General features: G+C 44.7%; 1 protein-coding gene across 3 annotated transcripts in view; it reads left to right on the top strand.

Moving 5' to 3' along the window:
- Positions 1 to 5,907: 5,907 nt before the first annotated feature.
- Positions 5,908 to 6,555, top strand: part of ARMC2 (armadillo repeat containing 2) — a 210,611-nt gene continuing 209,963 nt past the window's right edge. Inside the window, exon 1 of one of the 3 annotated variants that reach the window (XM_019520124.1) lies at positions 5,908 to 6,016. The gene's annotated coding sequence lies outside the window, so the exon portion shown is untranslated. The remainder of the gene's footprint in view (positions 6,017 to 6,555) is intronic. The other 2 variants (XR_002097939.1, XM_019520123.1) reach the window with 2 other exon arrangements.

Below are 6,555 nucleotides of genomic sequence, written 5' to 3'. Positions count from 1 at the left end.
GAACCTCGCTGGAAAGGCCCATTCCAGGTACTCCTGACCACTAACACTGCAATAAAGTGTCAAGGACTCCAGACATGGATCCACGCTTCACACAGTAAGAAAACATTAGCCGCATTAGACCCAGTCTCCTCCATACCAATCTTGTAATCAGCCTCCACAGACTGGTAGCGAGCCTAGGGCCTGCCAGCAGGAGAACTCAAGACCAATAGTGAGCCAAGCGTGTACTGGCGAAGAGGATTTGCCACTACAGAGTGAAGAGGATGTGCGCCAATGATACCACTATGCCCTTTGGGACAGGAAAAAGGCCTCTACCTAGTTCCTGGTTCCCAAGGTGGAGTTGGTTAGTCGTGATTTGGGTAGTTTTCAGTATTTCTTTTTGGGCCATCTTATATGAACTTGATTCATCAGTTATAAGAAACTCTGTAAACCAAACTACACTTCTGCACCGGCAAAGAAGATCATTTCATGAAAATATATTCTTGTCTTTAGTTACTCAAACTGGGATAGATTTAAATGTCTCTCGTTGTTGGATATGTAGTCATGTCCCTATCTATTCTACCAGAGGAATACCCATGATACCGGTACCCTTGAATGCAACTCAGATGTTAGCCCCTTACTATTCAGATTTTCATGGAAACGAAACTTGGCAGAATGTAAGTTGCAACCGGTCTGACTATGTACGATTAGCTTATGCCACCCCTGGAAAGTTCTGTTGGACCTATTTTCAGTTCCTTAGGCTTTACTGTCATTCATAGTTTGTTGATATTGTTTGTTGTTTTTATTGGAGTATGCCTAGTGTTTATGATAATACAGTGTTGCTTAAGCTGTGCTGCCAAGCCAATGAGGAATAGCTGGTCAACCAGAAACGAAGTATATAATTTGTATGTTGAAATAGCAGAAAGTAAAGAGAAAGAAAAACTAGAAGTTGAAAGGCTAATGGCTATAAATATCTAACTTGTTGAAAAAAAAAATTAGGGAATGTAGGAGTAAATTTAGTCAGGCTTCTGGCCTACTTGACTAGAAAAACAGACAGAGACCAGAAGTGCTGATACTGCTTATTTCAGTTACATGTTTTGAGATAAATCCTGCATGTCTTATTACCCTGTGGACAGATGTCCAGGTAAGTAAACTTGTTTTAGTTTCTCCAAGGTTGTATTTTTTTTCTCTCTTTATCTGTCTTAAGTATAAAAATGCTTGAAAACTTAGAGAGGAGGAGGATTCCTTTGAAATAGACAAGTGGGTGATTCCCCTTGCTGTATGAAATCCTCTCTGTGATCACAGTATAGCCCTAAATAAAGAAAAGCTGGCTCTGTCAGTTCTGATTCAACCACAACGCGAAGTTTGATTTCTTCCACAACCTGGACACAATATTTTAGCTGAGGTCTAATCAGCACTGAGCAGTCTCACAATACTAGCACCTTCCAGGTCTTGCTTAGAATGCTTGTTAATGCAGCCCAAAATTGCATTTGCTTTTTTGTAACAGCATCCCATTGCTGCCACATACTGAATTTGTGATCCACCATATCCTCCAGATCCTTCTTGGCTGTTTAATTTCCAGTTAAATTTCATACAATTAGGTAGATTTAGTTAATCTGGACACTGAGTTTAATACCCCTCTATCAACAGTGGTTAGGACCTACATTTTGAACTTAAAAAGGAAAGTATTTCAAAGAACATGGTACATTTTGTTGGGGAACTGGTTCATTACTTTTTCTGGAGGAATTACTTATAACATTTCCTTGCAAAATCTTGTTATTTACTTTAGAACCTCTTGTGAAACTTTAAACTGCCCCAGTCATAGTTCATGAATTTTGATGATACTCCTATTCTAAGGCAACATGGCTAGATAAATACAAGGTTAATGAAAAAAAGTTCAAAGGGGTGGGGATAGTTCTTTCAATACCAACTTAGTGAAAAAAGAAGAGGGGATGTTAGTGAGCGTTACAGTAGTTGAGACATAGCAGACAGAAACTGCAAACGGAAGGTCTAGTGTAATTTCCAACTCAAGCAAGCTGAATAAAAAAAATAACTCTTGAATAAGGTAATTTAGACAATAGGGAGAGAAGAAATGGCATGCACATGAAGATTACACAAGAAGCCAAGAAGGAATGCTTAGTGGCTTTTTTTTTAAAAAATGATAATATTAGGAAGGAGTTTAAATATTACTTTACCTCAGAACTAGAGAGCACATCCAAAGATTTGCCTAGGAACTCTATACTAATACTGGGTTATATTAACACAAGTGTTATCTGCACATCAAGGGAAATGATTCTTCCGCTTTATTCAGCTCAGGTGAAGCTTTATCTGGAGTACTACGTCCAGTTTTAGGCACCATACTTCAAGAAAGATGTAGACAAATTAGAAATGGCTCAGTGGACAATAACAACAATGACCGGATGTGCAGGAAAAATACAAGGAAAGGTTGTAAGAACTGTGGTTATTTAGTTTGGAGAAGAGAAAATCAAGAGGTAGATTTCTTAACACTTCAAATACATGAAGGGTGATTATTATGAGGATGGTGACAAGAGATTATTCTCTCATTTAGATTAGATGTTAACAGTAGTGCAACTAGGGTTGGGTGAGCAGGGCACCAACCCCAGGCACTAATTTAGAGGGGGTGCCAGAATGGCAGCCCCCAGGGAGTCTATGCCACCACCCAGGCTGCATTCAGGGAACTTGCACTACAGCAGCAACAGCTCACACCATTGCAGCAACCCCTACTGAAGAAGATGTGTCCCCCGCACTCACCCATTCACGCTTTCTGATATTCACTAGTCCCCTGCCCCCCAGGACACCAAAATTCCTAGTTACATCTTTGGAATTTGGGAGCAGGTTTGATAAATATTTGTATAAGATGGTTTAGACAGGGATGCTGCTGCCTTGAACAGGGGGCTGGAGTGGATGACCTCCACAAGTGCCTTCCAGTCCTCTGAGTCTATGTTTCTAATACAATGATAATGGAATAGTTTTGTGGAAAGTAACAGAGAAGAATGAGATGACTGTAAAGCAGCTGAAAATAGCAGTTTTTCAGTTATTGCTTTAAAAATAGAGGCTAAAAGTGAGACTGGAACCAAGAAACTTGGGTACAATACTAATGAGGCTTTCTTTCCATCTAAAGTTTGTAGTGCCTGGCTGCTAAAGAAAAGACAACTGGATATGAGATTGCATAAGTTAGAGAAGTAAATTAGAAACCAGAAGAGATAATGGTATCTATGTAAAACTTGGTAAGGTTAGACACAGAGATCTTATTACTGCTTTCATATGCCTGTCAGGTATTTTCTTCCTGCAAGAAAGGGACTTGGTCATGGTCATGATTAGAAGATTCAGAAAGTGTTAATTTACATATTGAGAAGGATTGGTTTTCCAAGAGAGCTTCTGAAAAGCCTGATAGTATATGTATTTTAATGGGCAGATACCAAAAATAGGTTTAAGCCAAAAGTGGATTTATGCTTAATACAGTTGGCAAGTGCTTTCTGAAGGACTTTATCCAAGTAGTTATAAAAGGATAATATTCTCAATTCTTTATTAAAGAAAGTGATGAACAAACCCTGCCAGAGTAAGTCTTATTCATTACATTGTTTGTGAAGCACAGGCCAGCTTCTGAGCACCAGTTAGAGCAATAGCTTAAATTTCAGATTGTATTCAGATATGAACTAAGCACAGAGAGTGTCCCTAGAGTCACAAGTGACACACTGGCCACCTTGAATAGGGGTCTGATTATGCTGTTAGAAGTATGGGCAGTTTTTAATACTGTGGACCAATGTATTTTCTCCTCACGTTGTACATAAAGGGGGAAGCACAGAATTCCTTCCAGCTGCACCTGGCACTAAAGGGCATTTGCTAGATCATTCCTGACTGTCACTGCATGGTGAGGAAGATTAGGGTACGATGCTTTTGATACTTGTTCCTTTCTCTTACTGAAGTGGTTCATAAGCAGAGAGAAATTGTTGACTGAAGTAAGGCAGAAAGGCAAGTCAGGGCAGAGCTATACCTCATAGACCATCATTTCTCAGCCATGGTGCTTTGGCACACAGTGGTGGACTTGTACCCCGCTTTGATTCCTGCTCCACCCAAAGTTTAAATCCCAGCATGTCAGGGCCCTGTCCTGACTCTGCAGGTGCCCAAGTACTGACACTGGCAGCAGCATTTCTAGTCAGGCAATGCTGAGAGAATTCAATTGACTTTATGGCTCATAATCTACCCTATCCCTTCTAACCTCTTCATTTCACAGATGTTAATGACCCTCTCTTTTTAATGGTCTTGATGTTCCACCAATTAAGCTAGCCTTTGTTTTGCAGTTCTGCGGTCTGTTAGCTGCTCCTCGTAATGAAACTCCTATTTCCTCAACCCTACAGACTGTTTTTAACTCATTCCAATGAAGTTATTATTTTTTTGCTTCCATTTTAAGATGAATAATCCAGCGGTAGGCCACTAGCATGTTAGTAAAGTTTCCTCCTTAGTTTATTTTTAACTGGAGAAACATCTGCAATGTGTTATATGATGATGCACCTCACTGTCTGACCCCCCTTTTCAAAATCAAAGATCTGTCCATGGCTGCACCTCAGAGCAGCAATTCTCAACCAGTGTGTGGTAGCACCTGGGGATGCCTTGAGATTCTTTCAAGGGTGCTGCACAAAGTTAGCACTGTTAGGTAGGAACATGTGCCAAATGTAAACAGTGCAATAAAGAGGTGCAAGGTTAACACTACTGTTTAATAAGTTAGTTGTAAATGGGCACCATGTTTTGATTAAATAAAGTTTCCGTATTCAAAACATTCAAGTTCTGTTTAGTAAATTTGAAGTCCTGGTTTTGTGTGTTTAATTAAATTCAAGTTGCCATCTTATTGCAGTTGAATACAAAAATGAGCAAAAAGTTAATTTAATAAAAACAATGTGTCACCATTTTACAGCAGACTAAAAGGCAGGATTTCTAACAAGCCAAATATTTTAATATTAGTTTTTATATATTCAAATATATAAAACGTTTGGATTGTGAAGTCCTACGTTATGCCTCAGACCATGCTAAATCTGTGGAACGTGAAACGACGTTGAATCCACTGTGAGCAAACAAAAAAAGTGAGACAGTGCCATGAAGCCACATCAGAAGAACTGCAGCCAGCTCTGGCCTCCCCCTGCAGAAAGGATGTGGGCAAATTGGAGAGTCCAGCAGAGGGCAACAAAGCTGGTTTGGGGGCAGGGGGACATGACTCCTTTAGAGAGGCTGAGGAAACTGAGCTTACTGAGCCTGGAAAAGGGAAGACTGAGGGCTTTTCAATAACAGGCTTCACTACTGAAGCCGGGATCCAAAGAGGACAGAGCTACTGTTCTCAGTGACAGCAGATGGCAGAACAAAGAGCAGTGGTCTCAAATTGCAGCAAGTGAGGTTTAGGTTGAGTATTTGGAAAAAGTCTCTCACTAGTAGGGAGGTGAACCACTGGACTAGGCTCCTCAGAGAGGTGGTGGAGTCTCCATCCTTGGAAGTTTTTAAGACCCAGCTTGACAAAGCCCTAGCTAGGATGATCTAGTTGGGGATGATACTGCCTCTAGCACGGTGGTACCAGTTGTCCTCCTGAAGTCCCTTCCAGCCCTCACTTTCTCCGAGTCTGATTTATTAAGAAAAGCCCGTGCCCAGTGGGCGCAACCTCCTATAACTCCGCGGCTGGGGAAGAAAGGCGGCCCACACCTCCGCACTACACCCGGACCCACGTATGCACAGCTCCGGCCCGCTACAAGGGCTCAGTGCGCAGGCGCGAGGCCCTCCCAGCAGCCCCCGGGACCCCAAAGGAGGGGGTTCCTCCCCCAGGAACGCGCGTCTCAGTCTCTTCGCGCGCCGGACCGGGTCGCTCTACGCATGCGCTAGCCGCGCCCCGCGCCTGGCACCTGTGGGAACGCCGGGCAGCCGGAGCGCCCAGCAACTCGGAGGCGGTGGTGTGCCGGGGCCCGGGCCGGCGAAGCGAGGAGCGGAGCGGAGAGACGCGACGGGACAGGCCCGGACCACGCGCACAGTCGTCCAGTAGGTGCGGCCGCAGAGCTGGGACAAGCGTAGGGGGGAGGGGCCGGCGTGGCGTGTGCGGTTGCTATGGGAACAGGCTGCCTAGCTCTGCTCGCCGGCTTCAGAGCAGCCCGCCTCCCCGCCGGAACTCTCGGAGCGGGTCAGCCCTTCCCCCTCCCCCGGTGCGAGGCAGGGGGATCGCCGACGCCGTTGCCCTGTTGTTGCCGTTACTGGGAAACCGCTACGAGGCTGTAACGTCTCCGGGCGCGAGAGTGGAACTCTGTTTCCGGCTGGACTCGTCACCAGCGGGGGGCCCGGGGTGTGGCCGCCTGTTTGGACCAAACCATTGCGGTCCTGCCCGCGGGGGGGTGGAATGCGCTGATTGGCGGAGGAGGTCGGAGGCACGTGGCTTATGGACCTGCTCCCGGCTTCGGTGTTAACCCTTGCGGCGCCGCCGAGCTGCGCGGATTGCTTCCTTTACTGGTGTGTCTCCCAACCAAGTGCCACCCAGCCAAGTGCTGCAGCAGCCGCTGGGCCTCTGCTCTGAGGAAGGGGGGGGGGGGG

This window comes from Gavialis gangeticus, unplaced genomic scaffold (assembly GCF_001723915.1).
Source record: "Gavialis gangeticus isolate Ggan-Ray unplaced genomic scaffold, GavGan_comp1, whole genome shotgun sequence".
NCBI classification, from domain to species: domain Eukaryota; kingdom Metazoa; phylum Chordata; order Crocodylia; family Gavialidae; genus Gavialis; species Gavialis gangeticus.
The sequence above is the reverse complement of the archived record's forward strand: the minus strand, read 5'-3'. Positions and strand labels throughout refer to the sequence as shown.